Consider the following 18,637-nt stretch of genomic DNA (forward strand, 5'->3'; position numbering starts at 1 on the left):
GTTTGTGAGGAGGTCTGAATTTCAATACTTCCCGGACATCAGCATTCATATTTATACATTATGCTCTACATTTTTTAAAAAAAATCAAGTCTAATGAAACGAGTGTCTCAATCAGTAGAGCATGACTCTTAATCCCAAGGTCATGGGTTTGAGGCCCAAGTCGGGCAAAAGATTCCTGCATTGCAGAAGGTTGGGCTACATGACCCTCATGGTCCCTCCCAAACTCGATTCCCTGATTATCTGATTCCATGAAACCAATATCCCCCCTCCCCTGGGTTCCATCTGTTCATGAATATCTACCTTTCACGCATCATGCAAACACCATTTTGCCTCAACCACATTTGGAACCTCCCATGTACTCACACAAACATATACCAGCCGACATCCAGAAACATGACATCCATTCACGTTTGTGCTCTGGCTTCAGTCCACAAACATCCACTGGCTTCTGTTGGCTGGCTTCCAAAGGTGAACTTCCATCAGCCGACATCCACAAACATCAGTCTCCTTTAGCCTTGTAGCATCCACCAACTTCAGAATCCAAAAGCCACTGGCTTCCATCCACCAACATCTGCCAGCTTCTCTAAGTCCATCATGAGACGTCCACCAGCTTCCAACCATGAATACCAGCAGCCTTCAAGCAAGCAAACTTGCCTTATTATCGCTCCCTAGCATCCCACTGCCAGAGGATTGCCTCCTTCCATTCACCACTTTGCCTCCTCCAAGTAGAAGAAACCTGGGCAGTGCTGAATGTCACATCCATTGCCAGGTGTGTCCTGCTGGAAATAGAAAAGGGCTTTCCCCTTGGCCTGCCTTTATATCCACTCAGTTGCCAAGTGCTTTTGTGACATCACAAGAAACCCACAGCCAATGGCAACAGCTGAGGCGGCATCATCTTCATTGCTTTGAGCCTCACAATGGCAGGTGGACCTATCAGTGATTGTGTGCTTTTTTATTTGGGACACGGGTGGAGCTGTGGTCTTGTGATCCCTTCCAACTCTACAATTCCATGTTTTCCAAGATTTGTGTTATGGTAATTCACAAGGGACATGTGGCATTGCACAGAGCAAAGGAGATTGCCTGGAAGATGTTTAATATGCCCACATGAATACATGCAGTTAGGACCCAAAAGTAAAATATCAACTGACCTTCCCTGGGGAAAATGAGAAAGCATGGCAAGTTTATTTTGAACTGTGAAATCCAAATAGTGAGAGAAGCTCCAATTCTAAATGCTTTCATGTGGAAGTAAGTCCCATTGAATTAAATGTGTCTTAGAGTAGACATGTTTAGACCTGCTGCTGTGAACAGGTTCCTAACAGGTAATTAGATACTTCATTAACTTTTTCATTTAAGGTCCCACAAGACTCAATGGTTTGTTTGCTTTTTTGCCTTTTTAAAGATTTGTTTTTGCTGCAATAGACTTAGCAGGGCTATCCCTCTGGAAAGTCTTGTAAGTTTAAAAATATGCATATTTTAAACCATGGGTATGCTGATCTGGCCCAATCGCCTTCTCAATCCGGCCCACAGACAGTCCAGGAATCAGCATGTTTTTACATGAGTAGAATGTGTCCTTTTATTTAAAATGAATCTCTGGGTTATTTGTGGGGCATAGGAATTCATTATTTTCTCTTTCCAAAATATAGTTTTCCCCCACCCAAGATCTGAGGGACAGTGGACCAGCCCCCTGCTGAAAAAGTTTGCTGAGCCCTGTTTTAACTTATATGTATATAAGTTTTAAAACATGTATATTTTAAAAATATGTGTATATAAATTTTAAAATATGTATATTTCTGCATCCACAAACAACAAAACAGAAAAAAGAATGGTAGAAAATAAACCAATTATACTGAAATAGGAAATACCAGACAAAAGTGGAAATGAATGTTGGATAGACTGATGAACATCCATACACCCCTAACCACAAGTTCAGTGAAATGCGCCATTCCGGCATGATTGAGGGAAAGCACACATAGATCTTTTTTCCGCCTCTAGAAGATGCGAAAAGAATCGTATTCCCACAGCTGAGAAACACCATGCAAGCCGTGTTAAGGCAGATCATTTTCAGCATGTCACAGTTTCGACACCAATATCACACAGCGAATAGTTTATTTGCACCTTCCCATGATATCAGGCCAATATTTGCTATGCTGGAGTGAACGCTTGTTTTTGATTTCTTAATGGTTTGGAAACTGAGCGCCATAATACAAAAATCTGTGCGGTTTGTTCCGCCCCCCCCCCCTTGCAGATCACTCTGACAGAAACATTGAGCTGTGATACAAATGGACAAAGATGGTTGTACTGGGATCAAGGAAAGGCATAGTCATGGCCACCTACAAGAAGATGCTAGCAGCCCCAAGTCTTTTTCATTTCCCCCCTTGGCTTCCCAGCCTTTCCTTCTCTTTGAAATGTGTGATGCTGACTCATGTGGCAACAGTGGCACCACACATATGCTTGCAACAGAACAGGAAGTTGCAGGGGAACATTCGAGTCTATGGCATCGTCTCAAGAAAAGCATCGGCTGTGTGATTAACTATTGCACGACTAGGGGGATCATTTCCTCCAATATTCCTGATTTCAGAGAGCACTGAACATCCGTGCTTATACCACTGGCTATTTGGATACATAGGGCATGGGTGGTGCTGTGGGTTAAACCACAGAGCCTAGGACTTGCCAGTCAGAAGGTTGGCGGTTCGAATCCCTGCAACAGGGTGAGCTCCCGTTGGTCGGTCCCTGCTCCTGCCAACCTAGCAGCTCGAAAGCACATCAAGGTGCAAGTAGATAAATAGGTACCGCTCTGGCGGGAAGGTCAACGGCATTTCTGTGCACTGCTCTGGTTCACCAGAAGCGGCTTAGTCATGCTGGCCACATGACCTGGAAGCTGTACGCTGGCTCCCTCGACCAATAAAGCAAGATGAGCGCTGCAACCCCAGAGTCGGTCACAACTGGACCTAACGGTCAGGGGTCCCTTTACCTTTAGTTATTTGGAAACATAATGAAAACTGCATTCACCCTGGGGCTTGTCGGCATGCAGAGGGCCAGGAGGCCAACTGGCTAGCCCCAGCTGGGCCGTCTCCTTCCAGCCGCCCTGCTGCGAAGACCCATCGGCCTCTGCTCCGACGTAAATCAGTGACCCAGGCTTCAAAGCCAGGGTGCACTATCAGCAGATCAAACTGCGCACACAGAATAGGCGTGAGACTTGTGGAAGCATACTATAACTACAGATCTATTAATCATAAATCAGGACAAAGAAACATGTTGTCTCTCTCTCTTGTCGTCTCAGAGAGAACTGCAAAAGCAAAAGCTATACACAACGGAAGTTCCCAGCAAGCTGTGCTGGAATGTAAACAGACATGTGACACGTAACAATCCCGTGTCTGTTTCTTAAGGCGGAACAGAATTCGCAACATGGCTAACATACATGCATGCAACACCCAGCAATGATGGACATTTCTGATCTCCAGGACTCATCTTCTGGCATATACTGCTACTTATAGGTAAAGGTAAAAAGGACCCCTGGACGGTTAAGTCCAGTCAAAGTCAACTATGGGGTTATGGCGCTCATCTCGCTTTCAGGCTAAGGGAGCCGGCATTTGTCCACAGACAGCTTTCCAGGTCATGTGGTCAGCAGGACTAAACCGCTTCTGGTACAACAGGACACCGTGACAGAAGTCAGAGAACACAGAAGCGCCGTTTACCTTCCCACCACAGCAGTACCTATTTATCTACTCGCACAGGCGTTCTTTCGAACTGCTAGGTTTGTAGGAGCTGGGACAGAGCAATGGGAGCTCATCCCGTTGTGAGGATTCAAACCGCTGACCTTCCACTCAGCAAGCCCAAGAGGCTCAGTGGTTTAGACCACAGCTCCCCCCGTGTCCCGAATAAAAAAAGCACACAATCACTGATAGGTCCACCCGCCATTGTGAGGCTCAAAGCAATGAAGATGATGCTTCAGCAGCTGTTGCCATTGGCTGTTGGTTTCTTGTGATGTCACAAAAGCACTTGGCAACTGAGTGAATATAAAGGCAGGCCAAGGGGAAAGCCTTTTTCTATGTCCAGCAAGATACACCTGACAATGGATGTGACATTCAGCTCTGCCCAGGTTCCTTCTACTTGGAGGCAAACTGGTAAATGGAAGGAGGCAATCCTCTGGCAGTGGGATGCTAGAGAGCAATTATAAGGCAAGTTTGCTTGCTTGAAGGCTGCTGGTATCTGTGGTTGGAAGCTGGCGGACGTCTCATGATGGACCTATGAGTAGCTTCTGACACAATGGGACACCGTGACAGAAGCCAGAGTGCACAGAAATGCTGTTTACCTTCCCGCCACAGCGGTACCTATTTATCTACTTGCACTGGTATGCTTTTGAACTGCTAGGTTGGCAGGAGCTGGGACTTAGCCACGGGAGCTCACCCCGCCATGCAGGTTCAAACTGCCAACCTTCTGACTGGCAAACCCAAGAGCAGGTATCCCCAACCTTTGGCCCTCCAGATATTTTGGACTACAATTCCCACCATCCCTGACCACTGGTCCTGTTAGTTAGGGATCATGGGAGTTGTAGGCCAAAACATCTGGAGGGCCGCAGGTTGCAGATGCCTGCCCAAGAGGCTCGGTAGTTTAGACCACAGCACCACCCACACCCATCTGAATGGGACATTTCTGTGGGCAGCCTGAGGAAGCGCCATCCACCTTGGGTCTGCCCATAAAAATCAAGTGAGAGACTAGGGTGGTATCCACTGCTTCCAAAAACTCTTTTTGTTGTGAGACTTTCATGGGTGAGCTGAGAGTTTGTTCAGAGCCTGTGTGGGAACCCAGTGACTGAGAGAGAGGGTGTGTCAGAAGGAAAATGAATTGATACCAATTTTTATATATTGGTGCCTTGCTGGAGAATGATATACAAAGAATTGAAAAGGATGTTCAAAAGAACTTTTATAAAAAAACGACAACCAGAAGCTTTTCTTTTAGGTATTGTAGTGATAGAACTACCTAAATTGTATAGAAATTTATTTATGTATGCTACTACAGCAGCAAGAATGCTACTTGCCCCAAAGTGGAAAGAAGTCCCAGTAAAGGACGAATCGGTACAAAAACTTATGCAATATGCAGAAATGGTGCAACTTACAGGAAGAATAAGAAATCTAGACAACAAACCTTTTATAAAATAATGGAAATGGTTTTTGTAACTTTTACAGATAAATTGTAAACAGATAAAAAACATTAGCAGGATTATTGGAATAACCTGCAGTTTCATAGGAGTATAGATTTACAGTACATTAATTAAATGAGCAAGTTGAATGATATTGGATATGCAGAAGATGTAAAAAAAATAATTTAAGGAACCTCAGAAAGAGGGGGAAGGAAGTCAAAATTTGAAATGTGAAATTGATTGTAAAATTAATGAAATGTATAAATAAAAAAACTACACACACACACATTGCTGCCTTTGCATTAATGTAACCTCTTTACATGTAATTGTATTTTTTTAATATTTCAAGTTGTCTGTTGTTACTTCAGTTTTCTGTACACTGCTTGGAGATGGTTTTTTTTTCACTCTTTCTGAATTTGAAAAGGCTTCAAAAAATAAGAAAACACATGCCTTTAGTTCACAGCTGGCAGCTGCTGGTTCTCCACTCCCCAAACTGGATGCAGGAAGTTATTCTTTAACTTGAAAAGTGAGGAGTGGTGATCACCAGATGTGAGTTTTCCCCACGTTCCATTCTTTTGAAGATGTCCCTGAATCTGGAATCCATTGAGACTATGTGTGCTTACTTGGGAGTAAGTCCCTCTGAAAGCGGTGGGGTTTCTCAGAAAAGATATATGGGACGGTTCTGTTTATCATTTACATATTTTATAAGAGAAATAGTAACAGTGGATGTCAGTGACATAAAACTTCACAAAATAACACCCCAAACCACCAGCGGCCTGGTTGCTTATTCAGTAAGAGAAACTGGAGCTCCTCCATGGCATTATGGCTATCAGTCAAATAATTCCCAACATGAACAACAGAGATCGCCTCTCCAAGGCGCCCGAAGAGCAAATTTTATTTTTGTTAAGAGACCTGCTGCTCTGGCTATTGTCATGGTTACAGAGACCTGATGGCATCTCTTTAGCAAAACAAAACAAGCCCCATGCTCTGTCAATTAGTAGCCTGAAAATATCACATTGTTTGTGCAGCGCTTTAATCTTTAAACAATCTGTGGGTTTTTTCCTGTAAACCTGGGCACAATGACTTTCGAGTAAGCCCCACTGAATGCTGAGGTTTACTTCTGAGTAATATGCAAAGGTTCTCCGTTTCCAATTATGGTGATAGTAACGCAATAACAAATACTCAAGCCTGCTTAGGAAAAGAACAGAACATATGTTTTTGATTGCATCAGGACTTGAATTTGCATTTCTCGAATGGTCCTGCATGATGCAATGGTAAGTGTTTACTCTGCATCCAATGTGTTCCCACTGCTGGTTTGGGAAGCGGTGTGCATGTGACGTTAGCCACAATCCGGATCGATCCTGACATTTCTTATGAAATGCTGCATTTTGATTTTTCTTCTTCTTTTTTGGCCTGCCTCAATCCAAATTGAGATAATGACCTGGCTGCATGGCCGTTAATGAGGTCAGGGCCTTTAAAAAGGGCTTATTATGTTTAGCTCTTGCACTAATAGGAACCAAGGACTCAGCTATACACTTGCAAATTAAACATTTTAAATGCGTTGTAAAGTGCAATATACAAATGTGACACTAGAGAGCGAAAGTGAGATGTGCCAAATTCAATGTACTTTTCAAAACGCTTTTTGGAAAAGCATTTTCACGGCGTTTTAAATATGTGTCTAGTCTCTTTTGTATGCAGTGGTAAAGGTAAAGGTAAAGGGATCCAGTCGTGACAGACTCTGGGGTTGCGGTGCTCATCTCGCTTTATTGGCTGAGGGAGCCGGCATACAGCTTCCGGGTCATGTGGCCAGCAGGACTAAGCCGCTTCTGGTGAACCAGAGCAGCACACAGAAATGCCATTTACCTTCCCGCCAGAGCGGTACCTATTTATCTACTTGCACATTGATGTGCTTTTGAACTGCTAGGTTGGCAGGAGCAGGGACCGAGAAACAGGAGCTCACCCCATCGCGGGGATTCGAACCACTGACCTTCTGATCGGCAAGTCCTAGGCTCTGTGGTTTAACCCACAGCGTCAACCGCATCCCTTTATACAGTGGTACCTCAGGTTAAGTACTGAATTCATTCTGGAGGTCCGTTCTTAACCTGAAACTGTTCTTAACCTGAAGCAGCACTTTAGCTAATGGGGCCTCCTGCTGCCGCCGTGCCGCCGGAGCACGATTTCTCTTCTCATCCTGAAGCAAAGTTCTTAACCCGAGGTACTATTTCTGGGTTAGAGGAGTCTGTAACCTGAAGCGTATGTAACCTGAAGTGTATGTAACCCGAGGTACCACTGTACTGTGTTAACGAGCTTCTGTTAAGTGCATTTCAAGTTTCACATTCCAACTTTATGATCCATACCATGGCCCCCTAATATAATAGGTCCATACTGAAGATGGGGAGACTGAGGCCCTTGCCTCAGGCCACCTATCACCTTGTACCTGAAACAAGAGTTGAACTAAACCTGTTCCATTTCACATGCTTCATTGCTATGCTGCACCGATAGCTGGCGTAAATACTACTTGACAGAAATATCCTGATGGACCTCTTTAGGAATTGGACTCATAGAAGATTTAGATGATGCCATGATGACTAGTCTCTCTAATCTGCAGTCTTTTCTTAAGTTTCCTGGATGCTACATCTCAGATGAACAGGGCCTGATGGGGTTGACTCAATCTGTAGCAGACAGGGTAATGGAGCTGTCCTGTTCAGCTGAGCTCCCCACATCTGAGTCCCGGCTGCTCAGCCTAGGATAGAGTGGGTTTAGGCAGGGGTAAGGTTAGCGCAGTGCAAACACACTGGCAGGAGTGCCAGATTGGCACATTTGTTGTGTGCCGGTCTCACCTTGCTCCTCCACCTCTCTGTCAGGTGACTGACGCAGCCCCCACCACATCACCTGCTGTTGTAATCGCTGAAAGGGAAAGGCAGTCTGCATATCCTCAGATGCACTCTGCTCCTCTTTTATGTGCACAGTGCATACGGCAGTCCCTCGCATTCAAAACTGTCGTCAAAGTCTGACTCAACCTCTTCAAATTAATAACCATGCAGAAACGTCCGTCGTCAAGATGGTTTTTGCTCCTTTCCAGATTTCTCTCACCCCTTTGTAATGTTTTATTACCAGCCAAAAGAATCAGGGCTTTATTTCTCTGAGGCCACAGAACACAGTCATTTTATTTCTTGCTTATCTATTTAATATCGAGTACAGGAATCAGATAGAGAAGCAGAAGGAGGGAAATGAGCTCTTACCCATCTGATCATTTTGGGCAGGAAATTCCACTGGAAAATTAAAATGGGCTCCCTCTCGTTGCCTTCTAGCATTCATAACAAGGCAGCAGGCAGCACTCTGAAGATGACTGTCTGGGTCAGGCATCCCCAAACTCTGCCCTCCAGCTGTTATGGGACTACAACTCCCATCATCCCTAGCTAACAGGACCAGTGGTCAGGGATGATGGGGGTTGTAGTCCCAAAACAGCTGGAGGGCCAAGTTTGGGGATTCCTGATCTGGGTGCTGCCCATAAACTAGTTGTGCTGGCATATTAGATTTCAGATGGTTTAGTTGAAGGGGCAACCAGCCATTTAGTATTAGGGTTTCAATATCCAATAATTCATCATATTATTACAATGAAACCTGTCATGAAAAGCTTAGAGGACACACCCTCCAGGAAGGGAGACAACAACTTTATTATGGCCCAATCTGCGGGATGCGTTTAGAGCAGTACTATAATGTGGTTTCCCTCAAAGAATTCTGGGAACCGCACACTGTTGAGCTTTGTTAGGTAAAGGTAAAGGGACCCCTGACATTAGGTCCAGTTGTGGCCAACTCTGGGGTTGTAGCACTCATCTTGCTTTATTGGCCGAGGGAGCCGGCTTACAGCTTCTGGGTCATGTGGCCAGCATGACTAAGCCGCTTCTGGCAAACCAGAGCAGAGCACGGAAACGCCGCTTACCTTCCTGCTGGAGTGGTACCTATTTATCTACTTGCACTTTGACGTGCTTCCGAACTGCTAGGCTGGCAGGAGCAGGGACCGAGCAACGGGAGCTCACCCCGTCGCGGGGATTCGAACCACCGACCTTCTGATCGGCATGTCCTAGGCTCTGTGGTTTAACCCACAACGCCACCCGCGTCCCTTTGAGCTTTGTTAGGAGACCGCTATTCCCCCAATGGAGCTACAATTCCCAAGAGTTCCCTGGCAAAGAGGGATTGATGGTTAAACCACTCTGAGAATGAAGCTCTGTGAAGGAAACAGGAGTCTTCTAACAAACCTCGGCAACAACCAACAAGATACAGTGCTCAGGATTGTGAAATGGGTAAGACTAAGAGATAGGAACAGGACCAAGCTCATCCAAAGAGCTGCATAATACTCTGTCGAATGCTGAAGACACACCCCTTTTCCCTGGTTTTTTACATGCATCCATTCATTCATTTATTATTAAATTTGCATACTGCTCTTAATTGGAAGATCTCAGGATGGTTTACAGCATAAACATACAGAATAAAACAGTAGTTTAAAATGCTTGAATATGCCAAATTGGTAGGCATAACAAATAGGGTAAGAGAAAAGGACAATAAAGAATATGAAGAGGATTGGGAAATGTTTATTGAGTATTTTAAGAACCAGTATAAACAAGCAAATAACTTAGCAGGTCTTGAGTAAATCCAGCAGAATAGGAATTAACAGAAATTTTACAGAGGAAGAAATTTGAAGATTAAAAATGTGGAATATGTGATTGAATAGAAAAATAAAGAAGCCAGGAAAAGGGTGGAAGGGGAATCACCAGGAATGTCAAGATTGGTATGAAATTTGCACACTTGGGGGGAGGGAAGGGGATGGGGGATGTGTGGTTTTTTTGTCTCTTATTAAAAATGCAAATATATATATATATATAACACTCTATACCCTCCGATATTCCTCTAATGAAAATAGGGACATCCCAAGGAAAGGCGGGACATTCCAGGATCAAATTAGAAACTGAGGCAGCTTCTCTAAATCAGGGGTGTACCTGGAAAATAGGGACTCTTGGAGGGTCTGAAATTGCCTCATGAAGGGTCAGCCTGACTCTATGCTGGTAGATTTATATGGAACTGAAAGCTACTTCACAAGATACAAAATCACATATGAATATTTGCAAAAATGAGAGGCAATTCTCAAGAAATAGGGGTCAGTATAAAATGTATTAATGGGCAATTACTATTGCATAAGTTTAGGCCATCACTTGATAGGGAGTCCTCCTCACTGAGCTCAATGGGACCTCCTTGTGAATATAGGTTACACTGTTAGATGTTATTGCAGTTGAGCATCTTTACCAAGCCTTAGGGACACGGGTGGCGCCGTGGGTTAAACCACAGAGCCTAGGACTTGCCAATCAGAAGGTCAGCGGTTCGAATCCCCACAACGGGGTGAGCTCCCATTGCTCGGTCCCTGCTCCTGCCAACCTAGCAGTTCGGAAGCATGTCAAAGTGCAAGTAGATAAATAGGTACCACTCCGGCAGGAAGGTAAACGGCGTTTCCGTGCGCTGCTCTGGTTCGCCAGAAGTGGCTTAGTCATGCTGGCCACATGACCTGGAAGCTGTACGCTGGCTCCCTCGGCCAATAAAGTGAGATGAGCACCGCAACCCCAGAGTCGGCCATGACTGGACCTAATGGTCAGGGGTCCCTTTACCTTTACCAAGCCTTATATGAAGTGTTTGCAGGTTATTGATGGAGAAGATGGAAGTTTTGTAGGTAATGCCCATCTTGTCCAGTATCCTGTTCTCACAGCTGCCAACCAGATGCCCATGGGAAGCACCCAAACCGGAGATGAATGCAATGGTACTCTGCCTGAACCTGATAGTGCTCTACCCCAGTTTCTATTGTTTCATCTTCCGTAGCTCTGTGTGAATTCAGAGACCTCAATTGTGCCGAATTTCTGCTGAAACAACTAATTGCTCATGGGGTATTTTAAAACCACTGTTGAGCTTCCTCTGTCAGTCGCTAGCCGAAGGCCAAACGTAGACTCATGATGTAAAGCTTTTATGGAGATATGATTCTGGCACAATTCTGCTTTTCACTCAATTTCCTCCTTCCCTCACACATCCTGTATGAAAATGAATAGGGGAATAGTGGGATGGATGCAGCTGCTCTGCTTTTGTTCAATAAAGTTAATATTTTTGGGGAGTGGGAAGCGTCCAGGTTTTTTAATACTGAATCCACTTGGTTTTCCTGAAGTTCTAACATTAACCCATCGGAAACGTTAGCCAATCTCCAAATGGTCAGACATTATCCGCAGAGCGAGTTAAGAATGTATGCATTTCAGGTGTCAAAAAGGGTTATTTACATATGTATGCCACTAGTGCGGCCTGTGTTTCATTAGCCCAAAAATGTAAAACGAGCAAGGTCCCAACTAAAGAAGAATGGCAACTTAAACTGATGGAATATGAGCAGCTTGCAGGCTTAACATATAGAATACGAGAACAAGAAGAACATACGGTTAGAGAAGATCGGAAAACCTTTGTTGATTATGTGGGGGGGGGAATTGTGTACACTTGAAAACGTGGGCAGCATTCAGATAAATTCAACAGTGTAAATAAGTTTTGATGGCTGTAATAATGGAATACTGAATGGTTTAGTTGATCTAAAGCATGCAGGGATTTATGGTATGCAAAATGAACCATGGAATGAGAAGAAGGGAAGTCACTGGTACTTGTTTAAATGAATACTCTAAAATGTAAAACAGAAAATTTAATAAAAATTATAGGGGGGGGAATATGCATTTCAGCCCTTTCAGTGCCTTTCCTTCACCCCTGGTTCAGCCTAGCTAAATGGGGTGGGAAAGGCTTACCATTCCTGTCCTTCTCAGTGTTAGTCCTTGATTTGAAATTGATGCGAGACTGGTGGCATGTCCTCTGTTTCAGGGTGCAGACTTGAGAAGGACTTCAATTCAGATGACTCATCAGTTGCCCAGCTGGTAGGAGCACCACCTTTTAGACTGCGCAGGACATGGCGGTCTTCTGGACATTTGGCGGTTTATGAAATTATATTGTATCTGTGAGGGTGATGTTACCTATCCTTCCTAAAGTTGGATAACCATTAAATGTTCAGGAGCCTTCTCCAGTCTTGCAGAAGTAGTCAGAGTGGTATTTTCCAGATGCCTCCAATCCAACCTTCTCTGAACATTGGACATGCTGGTTGGCACGACAGGAATCAGAGCACAACAGATATCTGAATAGTACCATGCTGTCTACCTGAGCTTCTGATTCTTATATAGCTACTTCCACATGGATTGGTGACATCATGCAATAGATGTCATCATCACCATCATCATCATATATTATTTTATACCCCGCCCATCTGGTTGGGTTTCCCCCGCCACTCTGGGCGGCTCCCTACAGAATATAAACACGATAAAACACGATAAAACATCAAACATTAAAAACTTCCACTGCAACAATATATGTATTTTAAATAGTAAGATTCTAATGGGGCTTATACGTATTTCTAACATGTTTTTTTGTTTTAAAAAAGAGAAAATATGACCCACACATGTATCCCTCTCTGAGGAAGCAAACAATCACATTTGACAGCGTATTCTTCCTGTTTGAATTCACATGACATCAGCTGCTGCTATTTGTCCATATTGCTAATAAAGATATTTAATGGTCAGCTACCAGACCTGCAGACACACAAATACATATATACATCTTTGTTATCAGGCAGAGGGGAATTGCACTCAAATATCCTCTTTATAGCACATAAAAGCATTTGGAAATTGCCAGCAGGACAATATACCATCTCTCGCCAAACTGTCAGTGGCATCCCATAAAAGTGCATAAAACGGTACGCACTTGCACAGAACAATAACATTTATGTGCCTCCTGTAACAGGAGACCACTCTCCAAATCGCAAAGTGTTATGGCTTCCTAGGATTTTCAGCACTGCAATTCCCTGTTGAGTCAGTTTCTCCATTAGCAGCTATACTGATCCTTATGTGGCCCGCAGGGATGCTCTCTATGCTGTGGTCACCTCAATAATTTGTGCAAAAATTATTTCTGATTTGGCAGTCAGTGGCCATAATGAAAACCCCCTTGGTATATTGGGTGTACGTTCATTGTTTTTAAAGTTTCAATTTCAGGTTTTCATCTTGAAACGGACTCTCTGATAGCCATATCTCTGAAATTTATTTTTATTCTCTGGACAGCAGCAACGGCTGGCCAAAAGCAATATAAGCCTCTCATCAGATATGATCCGATCTATTAGCAGCAGACGTTTTCGGGTGTCTCTTACTGCAATTTCAAGCAGCCCAGCAGTATCAGCTGATGGGATTATCTGTTGGGAAGAGCAATCTTTGAGATATTCATTTGCCCTGGCCTGGATGCTGACCTTCCAAGTCTTGGGCCACTTCCCACTGAGATGTAGAGTGGCATTGCCAAAACAGAGGAACTACATCACACCCCACCCCAAAATCCAAAAGAGGGCACAGATTTAAATAGAAATGCATCTCCACAGACTGGAGAAGATTGTAATCAGGTGACCTGGTACTTAGTCTGTTGTCTGAATGCTAATTTTTATAGGGACACGGGTGGCCAGCAGCCTTCAAGGAAGCAAACTTGCCTTATTATCGCTCCAAAGCATCCCACTGCCAGAGGATTGCCTCCTTCCAATCACCACTTTGCCTCCTCCAAGTGGAAGAAACCTGGGCAGTGCTGAATGTCACATCCATTGCCAGGTGTGTCCTGCTGGAAATAGAAAAGGGTTTTCCCCTTGGCCTGTCTTTATATCCACTCAGTTGCCAAGTGCTTTCGTGACATCACAAGAAACTCACAGCCAATGGCAACAGGTGGGGAGGCATCACCTTCATTGCTTTGAGCCTCACAATGGCGGGTGGCCTATCAGTGATTGTGTGCTTGTTTATTCGGGACACGGGTGGAGCTGTGGTCTAAACCACTGAGCCTCTTGGGCTTCCCAATCAGAACATTGGCGGTTCGAATCCCCGTGACGGGGTGAGCAGTTAGAAAACACGTCAAAGTGTAAGTAGATAAATAGGTACTGCTACAACATGAAGGTAAACGGCATTTCTGTGTGCTCTGGTTTCCGTCACGGCATCCCGTTGTGCCAAAAGTGGATTAGTCATGCTGGCTACATGACCCGGAAAGCTGTCTGTGGACAAACGCCAGCTCCCTCGGCCTGAAAGCAAGATGAGCGCTGCAACCCCATAGTCACCTTTGACTGGACATAACCATCCGGGGTCCTTTACCTTTTAATTGTTGGTGGACAATTTCAGAGACTCTGCTCTCCCTCCTTTTGGTTATTTATTTTTAAACCAGATTTGGAGCAGAAAGGCCTCTTCTCCTTTGCTGTGGTGGTTTGCCTGTGTGTGGAGTATGCTACTTCAGAATGGAAATTGGCACTCATGATATTGAATAATCAACTGCAAGAGTGGGTTGCCCAGTGGGATGGAGCTCCCAGTGGCAGCGTCCCTTACTGGGAAGGGAATGGGTGAAGTAATGACAAGATCAGAGCTATGCGAGCCCACCCACTTGCCAAAATGATCCAAGGAGAGTTGGCCACTTCTCTGGACTGATCTAGTTCTTCATCATTGCTCGAGTAAGTCCATAGAGCTCAATGGGACTAACATGTAAGTAGACATGAATAGGATTGCATTGTAAGTTTATTTTCATATAACATTTTTGGGCAGGTCTCATAGATGCACGAGGGATTCTGCTAGTGCAACCGGTAGCAAGTGTGAGATTGTTTTTGCTAAAATTCCCTAGTGTCAAGAAGGACTGAGTCACAGAACCCATGGACAGATTGTACAATTGAGTCAATATCACAACTCTCTAATCTGACATGTTCCCTACGCAACATATTTTCTGAGAGAGAGATCACACACTGGGGACTCAGCTACATTAGTCAGGAAGCAGTGTTTTGAATGTTTTGTAACCATGCAACACCAGATGGTGCCAGAGAGTAAAAAAATTCTACATGATTTTCCATAATGTTTTTTCCCCTTTTCTTTTAACGATTTAATTTCTGACTTATTTATAGTGTGTGTTTTTCCTGCGTGTAGATCCACCCAGAGAGATTTGTCCCGACAGACAGCACAAGAATTTCAGGTTGATTAAATTATAAACTGCATCCAGTTTTGACAAATGATTTCCTAATCGACTGTGGTTCTGAAGGACATGTCCCACTAATGCACTTTAATAATTGGACAGATAGCTTTATCTCCAATGGCGAGAATCAAATAAGACCTTAAAAGTCTAAGCATGCTTACAAGTATGTGGCTAGTTCATACATACACCTTCGGCTGTGTCTGTATGGCTTGAATATATCAATTGTCCATCACAGATTGTCCATGCTGGGTACAACTTATATGTGACTTTAGAGACACTCTGTGTTCCCATGGTGCCGGTTCATACATTCAGCTGCCAGCCAGTTATCCTATGGACAATATCTGAGCACAGGGGCATGGCGTGGGGAGCACATGGGGTCTGTGGCCCTGGGCATACAATTTTGAGGGAGCACGAACCAGGTGCCCCCATGCAGGTGTATGGGCAATCTATCCAGAAGATAAATTGTTTATTGAGGACTTCGTGATCTAACATGGTTCTTCCTCCTGCCTCTGTTCCCCGCCCTTCTTATCTCTTGCTAAGTTCTTTGATGGCATGAGAACAGCCTTTAATGCCCTAACCAGTTGGAAGGAAGTGACAGTGGTGGGTACCTTCTTTGATGTTGGACATTGTTTTGAGAAAGTGAGGCATTGGGAGGGGTTGGCTAATGAATGATATGCACATAGCCAGTAATGAATGATCTGCATGCAGTCATTTGGGCAAGCCACACAGGCTAGCTATCTATAAACTGGATGGCTTTGGGCAGAGTTTTTTTTGAGAAGCCCATGCATGGACTGACGGCCATGGGGCCGTGCAAACTGAGGCTACCTGGTGGAGTCACTTCGCTGCTTCTTGAGGGCTTCCAAGTGGCAGGTGGAAGTGCTTGCTCGGTATGTATATAATGCTTGCTGCTTAGAATAGAATCTTTAATCTTCTCACTCACTTGTGTTTTGCATCACTTCTGAATTTCATTTTGAAAGAACCACCTTTCATTTGGCTGGACAGCAGGCGCCAGCTTCTGTGGTGATCCCACCCAGGCGTGTCCTGGCAGGCCCTGTCCCCAGCTCCTCACCCTTCCCTGCTTACTGTGCTGGTCCCGGGGGAAAGGTACCGTTACCGTAGTCCAAGTTCACAAGATGAGAGGCGAGGTCCAAAACAGGGAGCCGGGTGGGGAACAGGAACGCTGGAAGGTCAGAAGCAGGAGGCCAGGCAGGGAACAGGAACGCTGGAAGGTCAGGAGCAGGAGGCCAGGCAGGGAACAGGAATGCTGGAAGGTCAGGAGCAGGAGGCCGGGCAGGGAACAGGAACGCTGGAAGGTCAGGAGCAGGAGGCCGGGCAGGGAACAGGAACGCTGGAAGGTCAGGAGCAGGAGGCTGGGCAGGGAACAGGAACACTGGAAGGTCTGAAGCCAACAACGACGTTGCTCCCGCAACCTGGGACCGGGCTGACTGACCTTTATCTTCTTCTAAGGCCAGGGGCGGCCCCGGCCCCCTGGAGCCCCGCCTCCTCTGGCCTTAAGGCGAGCACTCCTCCTGGGAGCAACCAGTTCCCTTCGCCTCTCTGCCCTAAGCCTCTGCAGTTCAGGAGAGGCCGAAGGGTTACTGGGCCCCGGAGGAGGCTCACCTGTAGACACTGAGTCCTCAAGCACCTCTGGGGCCAGAATGGTTTCACCTGGTGCCTGCTCCTGAGGATCTGACACAGGTGCAGGCTCCTCAGAATCTAGGCCTTGCCCCAGTTCAGCCGGCCCTGGAGGCAGGGACTCCTGTGCAGGCTGGGATTCCTCTGGTTCAGCCTCTGAATCGGAATCCCAGGCCATCACACTTGCTGCCAGGGGCCCAGCCTCACCACCACATCCCCATCCCCCCTGAATGGCTGCCTGGCCAGTGCTCGCCTGCTCCCCACTTGGCGCGTTCCTCAGATGGTCAGGCGGTAGGCAGGTGGTGCAGCGTGGCCTTGTTTGGGTCCAATGGGGGGAGTTGCTCCAGCGGTGGTTGGCGGCGAGGCCTGGGCTGTCACAGCAGACTCCATTCGCCCTCTGCCCCCGGAGTGCACATGCATGTTCCAGGCACCAGCAAACCACGCTATGCCACTGTCTGAGCCTTGAGAAAATAAGTGCCTCTAGGAATGAAGGGGTGTAGAGCCTAAGAAAGTCTGGAATATCAATAGGTATGAGCAAGAAGCTATGGATGAAAGGAAGGATAAGTGGCCCTGTCAAAGACAAGGAAGACTGTCAAGTTCAATGAGGCCTCCTCCACTTCTAAAGGGTGGAAATATAAAGAGACCTTGAATGATGGTGGAAGTCCACCATTGACCATTAGCTGGGTGACAAACGTACCTAATATTTTGGTATGTCAGAATGCAGGCACAGTACTGGAATCCTTGTGGGGAAGGAGCAGGGAAGAGGATGGTCTCAATGCATGGGGTTTGACATATTTGTCAAGCAAACTGCTAGCATGCTTGCAAATCTAAAGGTGAGCAATGAAACATCTGCCTTTATCATGTACAGCACGCTTTTAATCAATAGATTTGATTTCTTCCTAAGCTGGGCAGATGTGCAGATATTTGCTGGAGCCTTGCTACAGTGTAAAAATAAATAAATTCATGTTGTTTTCTATCCAGGAAAAATGATTCTGTCTTGCATCTAAATTTGTTGCTTTCTGGAATTTAAATCACCACTTACATGAAGCATGCCAATAAATCCATTAAATGTTTAGCCTTTGTCACTGAAGAAACCATGGATATTACATTATTAGGATTTATATGATAAATGAAATTATAATATCCATAGATTTTCTTTCTGAATCCTGACAAAGGGGGAGGAAGGAAGGAAGATGTATTGCCATAGTGATTTGCCTGCTATTCTAGGAAGTTGAGGGGCATGCATTATTCAGACTTGCAGGACCTGGGGGTGGAATATAATCACTGGTGACCAGAGACTGGAGGAAGTTGAGGAGAATGAAAGATGGAGCATCAGTTCAGGAAGGTCATCATGAGCAAGGAGAGTTATGACTGGGGCAAGAATAAAATCCGTTGGCAGCCAGTTGTGCGTGTGCCTCAATCTCCTAATCCCCTCGTGAATTTTAGGAGCTGAGTTTTAAATAATGGGGACTTAGATCTGTTGGTGCTATTCTGCGTAAGTCCAGTGAGAAAGATAGCAACTATTACTATTGTTAATTCAAGATGACAGCATTGTGTTTGTGCAGTTGCCTAGGGCTTACAGTTCTCCCTTTTAATCCAGAGTAAATCCCATTGAGCTCAGTAATACTTGCTTCTAAGTAAACATGTCTAAGATTGTTCTGTATGATGCATTTGCACCTTAAGTTTCTAGCCAGGTACACAGGATCCCATTGACCTCCCTGGAAGCCCAGAAAATGAAAACTGAATGGTAAGAACGCTCCACTCTGATTCACAACT

General features: G+C 45.1%; 1 long non-coding RNA gene across 1 annotated transcript in view; it reads right to left on the bottom strand.

Annotated features, from left to right (window-relative positions):
• The window catches only part of LOC309380711, a 147,466-nt gene extending 133,627 nt beyond the window's left edge, over positions 1-13,839 (bottom strand). The window contains exon 1 of the long non-coding RNA XR_014173063.1: positions 13,725-13,839. This is a non-coding gene — a long non-coding RNA (uncharacterized lncRNA). The remainder of the gene's footprint in view (positions 1-13,724) is intronic.
• Between the last annotated feature and the right edge of the window lie 4,798 nt (positions 13,840-18,637).

Source organism: Podarcis melisellensis (assembly GCF_964234715.1).
Source record: "Podarcis melisellensis genome assembly, chromosome: 11".
Classification (NCBI taxonomy): domain Eukaryota; kingdom Metazoa; phylum Chordata; class Lepidosauria; order Squamata; family Lacertidae; genus Podarcis; species Podarcis melisellensis.